The sequence below is a fragment of the Nematolebias whitei genome, chromosome 16, assembly GCF_014905685.2.
Source record: "Nematolebias whitei isolate Nwh7 chromosome 16, NemWhi1, whole genome shotgun sequence".
NCBI classification, from domain to species: domain Eukaryota; kingdom Metazoa; phylum Chordata; class Actinopteri; order Cyprinodontiformes; family Rivulidae; genus Nematolebias; species Nematolebias whitei.
Window position 1 is genome coordinate 33,198,116 of NC_056513.1, and position 15,136 is coordinate 33,213,251.

Here is a 15,136-nt window from a genome sequence, read left to right on the forward strand (position 1 = left end):
CAGTTCATGACTACTGTTACCAATCAGTTCATTTGTTTACTAATCAGTTCATTACTATTAATCCAATCATATTGAAGAGCTGTTTATCTGCTCTATTATATCTGGGGCGCTCCTGTGCATGGAACGCGTGATATAAGAATGATTATTTTGATGCTTTTATGTCAATTTATACTTATTTTATACTCATTTTATATGCATCTTATCTGTGCAAACCAGGTCTTGTGCTGTAGAAGGTGATGTGCTTCAAAGGAATATAGCGATGAGCCTCCGGGAAGGTTCTTACTGAAAGACTTGGCCCGTCTGGCGGTTACAACGACCTGGAGTTTTCTACAAACATGTCTTACATCCATCAGGCTCGTACGCAACGGCCTTGGGTTTGAAAGACATGTTTTTATGAGCCATCGCTCTGCTGCACAATTGCCTTGATAACTGGTAAACATGTTTCGCTCTGCTTGCACGTCATCCGGCCAGAGGGGGAGTATAAAAGTGTAACACTCAGAATAAGAGTTGAAGTCTGCTGTGGATCCTGATCCGATGACCAGCCAATTGATGTTATCTTTTCACTCGGACTGAAACGGCTTCCCGGTCTGGTGTTACGGTGAGGGGCTTTTACATCAATCTTTGATTTGTACTGAATGTACTTGTGCTTTGCTTCGCTATATCTGTGGCGGTTTAATAAAATGACACTTATTATTCTAGCAGAAACAGCCTGTGAGTGTTTATTCATTGCTTCAACCATTCCCCTGAACCTGTACTTTGTTTAAGATAATTTCATAGAACAACGCGTAATTACGCAGTGCGTAATTACGCCCATAGAAGGCTGAGTGTTGAAATGTTTTTTGGTGCAAGTAGGTGCTTCATATTGTGTCTGAACGGACCCAGTGAGGCATAGACTACATCCTGCTTCGCCTTTAACCCACAAGCAACAGCCTTAAAGGGCGAAGCCTATACGAAATAGAACGTTGGTTATGTACTGTAACCCCAGATTTTATGAGTATAGGCGTAGCCCTTTAAGCACTGGGCCTCACTGGCTCCTAAATGGCCAAAGAAAAAGCTATTTGGGAGCCGATTACCTGCTCTCAACGTAATTTATACGGACCGGGTGAGGCCCACACAACAGGTGGGCGTGGACTAAAGTTTTCAGTGCTACGCTTCACGTGACGGGATAAAACCCACCCGTGACAGCCTTAAAGGGCTATGCCTATAATCATAGAATCTAGGGTTACAGTACGTAACCAACATTTTTAGCCAGCCTTTTGCTACTTGTAGCTGTAAGAACTGAACATCAACTATTTCAAAGTTTTAGCTGACATTTAGCACTCAATACTCGTTTTATTTTTGCAAAAAATGCTATTTCTCTAGTCCAAAAAAGTTCAATCTGGTCCTCTGGACATTCAAAAAACCAAAAAACAAAACAAAGCAAAAAAAATCTAGAAACGTTTAGTCTCTCATCCAAGAGACTTCCTCAGTCTGAGGTGCTGTTTTCAGCTCAGTCTCTTAAATAGCACCTTCACAAAGTGGATCAACCAGTTTGCTGCTGACAACCAAAACCAGCTGATCACATGCTCAAGAAGGACCATCAGCCTAACAATGGGTCATTAGCACACTGATGGCTGTTTACTACTCACAGAGGGCTGAGTGATACTAGCAATCACAGCATTGTAAGAGGGGGACAGTTGAACCTGGAGGCCTCCACCCCTGTTTAATGATGGACGATTTCTTTTCACAAAGATGGCCTCCTTTACTCCTCTCTCAAACCATCGTTCCTCTCTGTCCAGGATGTGAACATCTTCATCCTTGAAAGAGTGACCGCTGGGCTGGAGATGAGTGTAGACCGCAGAATCCTGGCCTGATGATGTTGATCTTCTGTGCTGGGCCATCCTTTTGGCCAGTGGCTGTTTAGTTTCCCCGATGTAAGACTGATCACAGCCCTCCTGACACTGAACAGCATACACAACATTACTCTGTTTGTGCCGGGGGACTGGATCTTTGGGATGAACCAGTTTTTGCCGTAATGTATTTTGGGGTTTAAAAGCCACTGGGACGTTATGTTTAGAAAATAAACGTCTCAGTTTCTCTGATACCCCCTCAACATACGGAATGACCACTGGTCTGGGTCTGGGTTCCTCCTTTTCACCTGATGGCTGACTGGAGTCCTGTTTGGGTTTCTTCTCTGCTTTCAGGAAGGCCCAGTTAGGATATCCACATTGCTCTAGAGCCTGTTTTGTGTAGATCAACATCTGGGTGCCAGTAGTTTTATTAGTATAAATTTATTAAATCTTGGGACGAACAAAGGCATCACAAAAATATTTTTTACAAATGAAAATAGCTGTGAGAGTGCGGGTAAACAAAGCTTTTTGAGGGAATTGTGGTGAACATTGCTTGACCGTGGCACATTGCAGCAACACAGTGTGCCGTGGGTTAAATGCCTCACGTTCATGCTTGGTATGCTGGTCTGAACTCAGACACAGAAAGAAAAAGATCAAGCTTTGATGTTTTCTGCTCCCAGCAACTTTGACACTCATGCATAGTGAAATGAAATGAAATTGCATCAAATCCGAGAATGATTTGAATAAAATGTGAGAAATTTAGTTTAACGGAAAGTTCCTGGAAATGAACTGTCAGCTGAACAGATAACAGCAATGTTTGGACAAATTGGATGTAGATGTGAATTAAGGGCAATGAGTCATTTTAACAAAGGATAAAATGCATTGGCAAATTTAATTCAAACCTATTTAAACATCAAATATGAAGCCATAACTGTGAGTTTTATGATGGGTTTAGAAAGAAAAGCCTTTTAGTATTCAACAAAGGTCTGCAGCTGGATGAAAAATCAGTAAAATATTAAAGTCACTGTATTCCATTTCAACGTGTACTGAAATACAGGCATCTAACAGGCTTACTAATGACTTTTTAGCAGAAGTAATATTGCTGGCGAGGTTCAAAAGTTGTATATAAAGTTAGAAAAATGTAAATGGACGGAATAACCAGAAATAGAAATATACAGACATTTTTTTTTATATGTTTAATTTTTTAATGAGGACTGGAAAAGTTACTCATATCCGTGCACTCTGGTTTTCTGTCTAAGATTTAGAAAAAGTTATTATAATTCCACAAAACCCTGTGGAGAGGCCCAGTACTGACAAGAAAATGTCTAAAAAATGTCCATGCCAGAAGCAGATCAATTCGCTGCAACGACAAATCACAGCACCTGACCAGCTCGCCACTTACTGAGGACCGCCTAGAAAGGCAGCACCCTATTATTATCCACCTGAAAAGGGTTCTGCTCTTTTATCAACTTTAATAACTTGGTGTAATTTTTGATCAGGACATGTCTTTTATCCCCCATATTAAAAACGTTACTAGAACTGCCTTCTTCCACCTGCGTAATAGCGCTAAAATTAGAAACATCTTATCTAAAAATGATGCAGAAAAACTGGTCCATGCATTTGTCACATCTAGACTGGACTATTGCAATGGTTTATTATCTGGATGTCCAAATACTTCTTTAAAACGTCTTCAGTTGATCCAAAATGCTGCTGACAGAGTCTTAACTGGAGTTAGTAGAAGAGATCATATTTCTCCAGTTTTAGCTTCTCTCCAGTGGCTCCCTGTCAAATCCAGAATAGAATTCAAAATCTTACTTCTAACCTACAAAGCTCTCAACAACCTGGCTCCATCTTATATTACAGATCTTATTGTTCCATATTTTCCTAACAGAACACTTAACTCTCAGACTGCAGGTTTACTTGTGGTTCCTAGAATTTACAAAAACAGAATGGGAGGCAGATCTTTTAGTTATCAGGCTCCTCTCTTGTGGAACCAACTTCCAATCTCTGTCCATGAGGCTGACATTATCCAGTTTTAAAACTAGGCTTAAGACTTTCCTTTTTGCTAAATCCTATAGTTAGGGTCGGCTTGGGTTTCCTGAGCTGTCCCTTAGTTATGCTGCTATTGGCTTAGACTGCTGGAGGACAAACTGACCACAATTTTCACTGTACTACTGTCTTTACTTACTCTGTACTTACTCAACCTGTTTTGTATTTGTAATTATTTGTTCTATACTTAACGTGTTTTTTTTTTATCTTTCAGGTGCACCTGCACCTATACCTGGACCTATCATTCTGTGTTTGTCTGTCTCTCATTCATGTCCTCTCAACCAGCTGGTCAAAGCAGATGGCTGTTTGTCCTGAGCCTGGTTCTGCTGGAAGTTTCTTCCTTTTAAAAGGGAGTTTTTCCTTTCCACTGTTGCCACTGTGCTTGCTCAGGATGGAAGACTGCAACGAAGCCAAGATTCAACTTGTCTGCTGGATTCCTTAGATAGAGAACTTTACTAATTGGCTTTTATGTATGTGAATGTTTCTGTAAAGTGCCCTGAGACAACTTTGTTGTGATTTGGCGCTATATAAATAAACTGAATTGAATTGAATATGGCCCAAACTGCAATGTGTACCCCCGCAAATTTTATATCAAAACGATCTGATTGGTATTGTGATATGTGTTATTATGTTTACTGGCATTTCAAGTTACTATGGCGATGTAATTTGCAAAGATGCCATTTCTCTTATTGAAAAACACTGACAGAGCTCAACAACTTCTGCCACAGTGAGGTCACTGACCTAGAGTGAAGAGGTCTCTGAACAAAACTCAGTAAGTCATCGAACAAACTCTTCCTACCACATCTTTTTAAGACACACATACATGTTACATATGAAAACGTAAGCATTTTTGTTATCAACATTTTAAAATGGCCACCATGTTGCAGTCTCTGTCAAAGTTTTCTAGGATCTTTCTAGTTTTTCTTCTTCTTCTGACACCATTTTGTCACAAATCACTCCTGAAACTTTTCTCCATCCACTCCATCCTGCCGGGATAATCTCTTTCACCTCTTCACCAAATTCCCCAATTTCCTGGACAATGGACACTAAGGGGGCATTCACACTAGCCCAGTTTAGTCCGCTTTAATCGAACTCTAGCTCGTTTTCCTAGAAAGTCCGGTTCGTTTAGGGAGGTGTGAACGCACCATCAAAATCTGTCACGGAACAAAAAGGCGAACTCTGGCCCGGGCTAAAACCTAGGTCTCGGTCCGGTAGAAGCGAACTCCAGCACGGTTCGAGTACAGTGTGAATGTAAACAGACCGGTCCCACTCCGCAGGGTAAACAAACACGCATTCCTCTTACCTTATATGGAGCCGTCAGCTGCCTTATGTGGAAAAACAATATTCTCCATGGTCTTCTGTCTCATCTTCTGCTCATGCTAAGTCCATTTTTGAAAAATGACAAAATATAACTCCTAAAACTGCTAAAACTTGATGCCACTTCCTTTTTATTTTTATTTACAGAAGAAGAGGAACACGTGTTTTAAGAGGTTTTTGTGTCGTTTCTTTCAGTAGTTCTTGGTGCAGCGCCCCCACAGGTGAGCGGGGGAATAGGTTGGTTCAACAGGTTGACTCGACTACACAGTGCAGTGTGAATGCAAACGCACCAGCTCAAATGTAAACAAAAGGTCATGAATATTGGTCCCGAACCGAGTCTACCGGACTATCTGGTGTGAAAACGACCTAAGTACTTGAAGTCCTGCACCTTTGTGACCTCTGCTCCTTGTAACCTCTCTCCTCCACCAGCCTCCTTCTCAATCACACATGTACTCTGTCTTACTACAGCTGACTTTAATTCCTCTTCTTTCAAGTGCATACATCCACCTCTCCAAGTTCCCTTCCACCTGTTTCCTGTTCTCACCACAGATCACAGTCATCTGCAAACATCATAGTCCACGGGGCTTCCTGCTTGACTTCATCTGTTAGTCGGTCCATCACCAGAGCAAACAAGAAGGGGCTCAGAGCTGATCCTTGATGCACACCCACATCCACCTTGAAGCTCTGTGTCACTTCTGAAGCACATTGCACCACTGTCCTGCTGTCCTCATACATGTCCTGTGCCAGTCTAACATGTCCTGCTGTCCTCGTACATGTCCTGTACCAGTCTAACATATCCTGCTGTCCTCATGCATGTCCTGTACCAGTCTAACATGGCCTGCTGTCCTCATGCATGCCCTGTACCAGTCTAACATGTCCTGCTGTCTTCATGCATGTCCTGTACCAGTCTAACATGTCCTGCTGTCCTCATGCATGTCCTGTACCAGTCTAACATGTCCTGCTGTTCTCATGCATGTTCTGTACCAGTCTGACATGTCCTACTGTCCTTGTACATGTCCTGTACCAGTCTAACATGTCCTTCTCTCTTAGCACGGGCAGGTTGAAAAAGACGTTCAGTGCTCCTGTTAGTTTCTGACAGAAAGTAAAAAGCACGCAAAACATAATGGATGTATGGACATACATATTCAGGGACTCCAGTCACTAGTATAGGATCAGTGTGCTCCTCTGTCAGCTTGTTTTCACCAACAAAGTATTATGAACAGATATAAGAAATACTGTTTACATTTGGCCAGTCAAAACCAACTTGGCCCAAAAGTCGAATCCAACAATTACCGTACATTTCTCTCCCTGAATAATCAGCTTTGGAAGTGGCAAGAACCAAATACTTTGTATATGAGGCTTGCCAGCAAGTCGGCCATCACTGCTGCAAGTCCTGTAGCAACAATGCTTCTTGGATAACAATTTTCTGTTGTTTTTATATTGGCACAACCACAACTACAGCACTGTACTGCATTGTATCTAAGGAGCACCTTAGGAATAGTGATTAGAGCAGCCATCCAACCAAATGGGATAAATGACTGTACCTGTCTGAAGCGCTTCAAGTGGAGGATGAGTATGTCAGGCAGCGTCCACAGGCTCATCTTCACCATGCCCTGCTGAAGCTGCTTACAGTGGGGGCACTTCCAGGCATCATCTGGTGCAAGCTGGAAGCAGCAGAATCAGCAATCAATCAAATGGTTACAAAAACTAAACTTTACAGACCAAGATAAAACAAAATGTTTTTAAATAACCGTGAATGAAAGATGAATGTGTTTTCAGAGGAACACTTCAATACATCTCTGTTCTTGTTCCCCTTGCGACTGACTAATTTTTCAACTCTTTCTTGTGTTGACAAAAAGCATCAAGGAATGATGAAAATTCTTGTTTTAGAGCATACACAATTTACCACTTTAAATACTTGTTTATTATTCTAAACTTTAGACCCAATAGGAAAAATGCCTTCAACCTGAGGTCGGCTTTTTTCTCTCTGCTTTATCAGCAATCAATAATGTCCTGCCTGCAGCACCTGTCTCAAGGTGAGGGGCTTCAAACTCAACATGGACATTTACTGTCATTACAGCAGGCTGGGACTCATTAGCCTTATTTCAAAACACTAGGCCTTCCCCCTTGAGGCGCAGCCCAAAATGTTAAATTTTGTCATCTGAAGAGATCAAGCAATTAGGTTGCCTCGTCTCCCTGAGATTTGTCTTTTAACCAAATTAACATAGGTTGTAAACTCAATCATCCAGGTAGATAACAACAAAAAAGGTTAAATCATGTCATCTGGGCCAGTTTCTTTGAGGGAGAAATGTTTCGTCAACCTTTTTCCTGAACCATTTTGGCCTTTGAGTCCTCAGGCTGTTTCTGTGAGTAGCAAGTCGGCCATCTGGCCTAAAACATTTGATTGCTGTACATGATGATCAATTGTTTTGGGCGAATGGGTCCTTTTGCATGTATTAAAAGCCTACTTTTGAGATTCCAACAGGAGGTTGGCTTGAAACACGGCAATGAAGGCTACTTATGGGACAGATCTGGTTGGCAGGCCGTAGACTGATGAAGTCTTCCGGATGGAAGACAAAACGTTTCTCCCTCAAAGAAACGGGTCCAGATGACATGATTTAACCTTTTTTGTTCAAATCACAATAAGAAAAAAAAGAAAATGTATGTGCAACTCTGTAATCGTGTGTCCTTGCAGTTCACTGCAGGCTTCAGGGTTAACAGAATTGCTTCATTCAACTCAAGAAGAGCAAATATGAGTGCTTGTTTCACAATTTTTCCAAGAAGACAGATGATTGTTGAACATGGTTGTGTGCTCTTTTATTCCTCGAGTGTCGATGAGCATGAAAAAGAAAACTGAGATGCATCATCTGAAATTCCAGTCAATCTGATTATATTTCTCATCATTCTCTCACTGTTGACACTTGAAGAAACATAATGACAATAGCTAGAAATCGTAAAAAAGAGACTAGTTTGTACAGAAGTGCTCTTTACAAAAATTAGCCATCTCAAGTAACAAGAACTGATAATGTTTTATTTAACCTTGTTCGTCCACAACTAAAAACTCATTCTGCTGTGAAACACATTCAATGTGGTGGAGTGGTGGCGCAGAGGTTAGAGAAGACGGGCCTATGATCAGAAAGTCACAGGTTAAACTCCCCAGACTGACAACATCAAAATGTGGGTGAAAAAGGTGAAGCATCCACACCTGCCTCCACCCTCATTTGTCCCACTCTGGGCCCTTGAGCAAGACCCTTAACCCCCACTATCTGCTCCCAAAAACAGGTCTCTTGAAAATGAGTTCTCGTGACTCAATGAGACTACTTGTGTAAATAAAGGGTAAATAAAAAATAAATATATAAATAAATACATTTTCACACAAAACACATGAAACCAAAGGTGTCAATTCATCAGATTAACAGGACCAAATAAAACCCAAACAAAAATAAGCCATCATGTACACAAAATATTTAGGTGTTCAAAAAGGAGATTTTATATAAAAATGAGATAATGCAAAAAGAATAGCTTAGCAAATGGAAAGAGATTATTGAACTTACAAAAAGTACAAAAGACTGCATTTTATAACACTCCAGGTAGGCCTGATGTAGTGGACTAGGCCTACGTCAAAACTAAGTCTAAGGTCAAAACTCTTGACCTTAAGAACCTTGTGGGACAGAAGCTGTCATTTCATGTATTTGAATCCATAAATACAGGTTCACCCATCCTGAGACTTTCTTTCTTGAAGATTCAAGTGAAAAGAACACTCTCTTTTTTATTATCATTACTACCACAAATGTTGATAATCAAAGTGTCTTAGTTCAAACCATTTTAGATGTTGCAGTGAACTAATCAATTTTATTAACTGAGTAATGATTTTTATTCTCATGCAAAGTTAGAACTCATGTTAAAAGCTGTTACAGAGTTTATGCATTTTCTGATTTCTGCCTTTGAATGAGCAAGTGTGTGCGTTCCCAAGGTTGGAGTCAAACGAAAAACAAGTTGTTATGTTAAAACTGTCATGTTTTAGAATCCTCTCAGACGTAAATATAGATGTTTTGCACCTGTTTCTGAAACACGCCAAAACAAAACTCTCTCTGTCTGTGAGAACATTTCTGATCTGTCTCATAACAATTCTCGCTGTCTCTAACCTCTTACGTCACAAAACACACCCCGTCTGGTCGTTTCTGACCAATGAACAACTCCCAAAAGTGAACCGGGAAAGAGTCTTTAAAATGTCAGTACTTCCTGATCTACTCAGAGTTCTAAGAGTTCTGGAGTTCAGTAGTTGCTAGAGTTCTGTGGGAGTTCTGTAAACTACACAAGTTCTGCTGAGTTCTGATGGAGTGCTGTTGGAGTTCCTGACATGACAACAAAGCTCTTCTGAGTTCCATGGGATTATAACATTTTCCACTGAGGTGAATATGTGTCGAACAGAGCCTCGCCATTACTTCGGACGAGTAACAGCATCCTACTGAGACGCTGAAAGGGTGCGTTAAACGGAATCTCACCTGAGACATCTCCAGGTAAAGGAGCCGATTTCATCACCTAAGTGTACTGTAAGGAAAAGCTGAAGAAAGCCGGAGAGTGTCGATTCTGGTGAACACTTAATTTCCCTCACACACCATCTTACTCCCTCTAAACTTTTTTCCATCTTTAAACTTTTCTATCAAGTAGAAATTCTTCCAGATATTTTAGAAATGTCGGTGTAAAATGCTCACCCACATTCATGTGGGTAAAAGATCATAATTGTACAGTTTATAAATGTCTGTGGTGCAGCAACGGAAAAATCATGGCCGTATGATTTTTCCTGATTGATTGCTTATGTTGTTATTTTCATAATTTGCCAAATTAATGTAAATGTTTGATGTTAAAGTTTGATTCTGTAAATAAATGACCGCATTCATTTTGATGGGTCAACATAAATGACGTCTCACGTTTGCATTTCCTTAAATTCAATGCACGTTTTATTCAGTCCAGAAAAATGAGGAATCCGTGTTAAATGATGAATATATCCCAGCATCTGTTCATCTACACTGTCACAACAAATTTTGCTGGGCGATTAATGGTCTCATTAATTATTGCAATAAACAATAATATTGTTTGAAATTTAACAATAATTAATAATCGTTAAATTTTATAAGAAATGTTGATTTGTTTTGAGTATTGTAACTTTTTTGACCACTGGATTGCAGTATAAGACTGTTTGAACCAGAGGATGGATGCCAAGGGAGAGAGCAACAAGAAGGAGGTTTTTTCCGAGGTCAGCCTGTTAGCTTAGCTTGTAACTTAGCTTCTCAGCTTAGCTGCTTTTAATGATCCAAAAACACGATTTTGGATGGTTAAAACAGATTTTAAAGAGAAAATAGAAAGGGAGGGGTCAGTGAAGAGCACCGGAGTTGAGCCGTGTCTTCAGTAGAAAGAGAGAGACTCGAAGAAATGATAAAGCAGATAAATGAAAATGAGGTCGATAATTTTCATTTATCATGCAATTAATTGATTTATTGTTTACTGTGACAGGCCTAACTCCAGGTAGTCACAAAAGCAGCCACCCTTGCAGGATTCACTCTGTTTTGTATCTAAACCACTTAGGCATTGCTTCAGTTTGTGTTAAGGGTCCTTATCCTGCTGGAAGGTGAACCTCTGTCCATCTCCTCTCCCTAGAAGACTCAAATAGGTTTCTTTCAAGAATTTCTCTATAATTTCTTCCATTCACCATTTCTTCCTTTCTTTAAAATACATTTTTAAAATATCAAGTCAAATCGATTTGCTTTGCAGGAAAAGCTTCTTTTTTTTTTTTTTTTTTTTTGGGTTCGGGCCTCTAATTACAGTTAATTAGTTGGGTCAGGCTTGGACAAAATGCCTATGGGCTCGGGCCGGGTCAGATTTTTTTAGGCCCGAATGTAACTCTAACCTGAACTCCACAAGGCTATTTTAGTAAACTTTATGGTTGTTAAATAAATGTAAACAAAACAAAAACAGTGTTTCGTCTGCTAAACTGGTCACAAATTATTTTCAAATAAACCGTGGTCCGTGCTCCGCTACCATAGGTAACCAATGCTTACTGCTACTTCCTGTGTCTGACAGGAAGTTGTACCCTAGTGCTGTAAAATTGTGAAAAGGCACATGAGTGTGAACCAATCTCTTGCCTTGTCTCACTAATGCTTCAAGAATTTCTTCAAAAGACTTTATAGTTTTTAAACAGCAGCTGTTTGTTTGAACCAAGATCCTCCCACTTTTTTCAGGAATCTGTATCACTGTGTCCCCCCCCCCCACACACACACACACAAACAAGGACACACACACACACACACACACACACACACACACACACACACACACACCTCTGAATTGACTTCAGAAACACACATTTAGAAATACATGTAAACTTATATTGTCTGTCTGTTAGCAACATATCTCATGAACAGTTTGTTGGATTATTTTAAAACACACAATGTAATCACCGGATGTATCTCTAGAACTGATTAACATTTGGAGCCATTTTGATTCAATATGGCTTCCACAGCTGCCCCAGAAAACAAAAGTTGACTATAACTCAGTCATTCTTTGAGATATTGAGCTGAAATTTGGTATGTTTGTAGTGGAGAGCGAGTTGTTATACATTCCAAATGCAAATCACATATCCACGATGGCCACCTAAGCTAAAAAAAGCAAAAATATAATAACTCGATCAACTGTTGATATTGAGCTGAAATTTGGTGTGGTGGTAGCTGGCAGTGATGCACAACACATTCTGAATTCAAATCTAAAAATTCAAGATGGTCGCCAAAGTTAATTTCAAATGGCTTTAAGTCAGTCATTTTTTAGAGCTATTCACCTAAAATTTGGTGTACTGGTAGCTAAGAACAATCCCTAATGACTCTGGTTGCAAACCAAATTTCAAGAAGGCCACCTGAGTTTAAAGGCAAAATACTATCAGCCATTTTTAGAGATTATGAGCTGAAATTTGGTGTGATGAAAGCTGAAAGCAATACCCATTAAATAATGAATTCAAATAAAAACGCCAAGATGGCAACCAAAGCTACATTTAAATGGCTTTAACTCAGCTATTTTTACACATAGAACTGAAATTTGGTGAAGTTATAGCTGAGAACCTTTTCCATAACATTTTTACTATTATTTCGGCTTCTCCCTACTTTAGGGGTCGCTACAGCGAACTAAGTCACACGAAGACTTGGCAATTGTTTTTATGCCGGATGCCCTTCTTGACCAGGGCTTAATTTGTAAACCAATTGATGCTGGAACACAAAAAGCAGGTGGTCCGGTGGGGGGGAGGGGTGGGGTCCATGGGTCCTCCCCCAGAAAATATGGAATAAAAGAGATGCCATTTCCTGCATTTCGGTGTATTTTAACAGGTTGTTTAACATCTGTAAACATTTGATTAAAAACAGGTCTCTCTTAAAAAATGAGTCCTCGAGGCTCAATGAGACTAACAACCTGTATAAATAAAGGTTGAATTGAAATTACTCTTTTAGATAGCAGTGAATAGAGCAGCTCCGATTCTGTCAAGCGTCCCAATACCGCCAACACCCCCCCCCAACACACACACACACACACACACACACACAAACTTCAATGTCCTACCTGAACTCTTCTCAGCTGAATTCAGTCCTGCGTGTTGTTCTGCTCCAATCTCTATTACCTCTGCTTCAATTGTGTCCAGCTAAGGACAATCCATCCATTTATTTTAGATAATAAATTGTCTTTTCGATATTTTGGTTGCTGTTATTTTGACTAATTTTGAAACTTGATGTGAATAATACACATGAAACATTTCAATCTATTTTTTTTTTTTTTTAACTGTAAGCTTTTTTATTTATTATCTTTGAAATGTATGCAGGAGTACTGACACATTGGCAGTTGTGCACACTCTGCAGACCTGTTTGGAGACGTTCCTGTGTGTAAAACGTGCACTGTCTACAGGGCGCACAGCTGATCAAAGTGAAGCTGATACTCCACCACGTCAAAAATTCCAGTAAATGCAGAGTGGTTAGTGCTAAGTTTGTGGTTTGTGCCGTTAAAATGTTAATTTGTGCTGCTTTGGTATCTGAGACACAGCTGAAGGTGGATGAAGATGCTTCATCCCCGCGGGACATGTGGTCAGTGTCTCTGCTGGCAGCAGTGTGTGCGTGAGCTAGTGCGCCAGCTGCAGCAGTAACATCCACACCACAGACATGGACAATGTCTCCTGTCGTTGTATGTTTAATAAATAATAAAAATAAAAATGCGCGATGACTTTGGGCTTTTTTGGGCGGAGATATGAGGTGATGGATCTGATCGAACAGTTGCCGGAATGCACATGTTGAAAATGAGGGAATTCCCGGATCTTGTTCCAACAGGATCTGGCTCAAATTAACCACCTTTCCTGATGCAACCACAGACCACCGAGCTACCACAGCAGTGTGGAGCAGAGTGCTGCTATCTAGGGTGCCCGGGGGAACAGATGGTGGGGGTTAAGGGGCTTGCTCAATGTCCCAGAATGGGGCAAATGAGGGTGGAGGGAGGTGTGGGTGCTTCAGCTTTCCCACCCACATTTTTGATGTTGTCAGTCCAGGGCGTTGAACCAGCGATCTTCCGATCACAGGCGCATCTTCTCTAACCTCTGCGCCACCACTCCCTGACCTTCTCCATCACATACTGAATCCAAATCAAAAATCCAAGATGGCTACCATCACTTTAAAGAAAAAATGACAATAACTCATTGATTTTATTTTATTTTATTTTTCTGCCATATTGAGCTAAAATGTGGTGTATTGGTAGCTGAGAGCGTACCCCAACACACAGAACTGTCAAATAAAAATTTTTAAATGTCCACCACTTGGCAGTCCCCATCAAAGTTTCTCCAGGAACTTTCTAGTTAGTCTTGTTGTCTTCAGTCTTACCTGCTCTTCTTTGGTGTACAGCTGGAAGCACTCACTCAAGGTGCAGCTATGCTGCTGAAGGTGTTGTTGTTGTTGGTTCTTCACACTCTCTGTATCCTTTACCACCTCCTCCTGGATGCTGCCAAACAAACTGAACCAACAACAAGTTTATTGTTCCCCACTGAGTGGCCAATAAAGTTTATAGAGTGTTGGGATCAGTGGGAGTGCATGTTTGTGTCTTCTTATAAAGAGATTCCGGCAATTTAGCAAAACTTTCACATATGCACAGCATCAAAAAGAGAAGCTTCATTCTATGATAGCATGCGTGCCCTCGTGCTGTTCTGTTTGTGTAAACTTAAATGCTCACCACTCTTTGGAGCTGTGTTCCCATTCGATAACAAGCTTCACGTGTGGAGGTCCACCTGGGCCACTGCAATTCAAAGCTCTGCAATAAAGCAAAAATTCATTCTTATTCTTTCAGACTACCGTATTTTCTGGCGTATAAGTCGCTCCGGAGTATAAGTCGCATCAGTCCCAAAAAAAGCATAATGAAGAGGGAAAAATCATATATAAGTCGGTTCTGTGTATAAATCACGTTTATTATGCTTCATCGCTGACCCCAGGGAAACATGGGCCGGTGTCGTACCACAAATCGATTGGCGGCTGCAGGAGCGCGCACAGGACTCGCTGTCGCAGTTCTTCGAAATTTACCAAGATTAACACTTAAAAACAATGATTTGTTTTCAACATTATAGCAAAGGTGTGTGTCAGTTTAACTTTTCCTTAATAAATGCACTTTAATGGTCAATGTTTGGCGGGAGTAGCGGTACAGGTGTAGTATGAACATATCCTGAGATATATTCATACATTAAACGGGTTCTTCATTTTTCTGGACTGTATATAACGTGCATTGAATTTAATAAAATGTAACGTGAGACGTTATTTATCTTTGACCCATCAAAATGAATGTGGCCATTTATTTACAGAATCAAAGTTTAACATCAAACATTTACATTAGTTTGGCAAAATATGAAAATAACAACATAATTAATCAGCTTTACAGGT

At 40.3% G+C, this 15,136-nt stretch overlaps 1 long non-coding RNA gene across 1 annotated transcript; it reads right to left on the reverse strand.

Moving 5' to 3' along the window:
• Positions 1-6,794: 6,794 nt before the first annotated feature.
• Positions 6,795-14,570, reverse strand: LOC119422586. The gene is made up of 3 exons (XR_005187426.1): positions 14,439-14,570; positions 14,093-14,222; positions 6,795-6,859 (listed from the first exon to the last, which is right to left on the reverse strand). It is a non-coding gene; the product is annotated as an uncharacterized LOC119422586 (long non-coding RNA).
• Between the last annotated feature and the right edge of the window lie 566 nt (positions 14,571-15,136).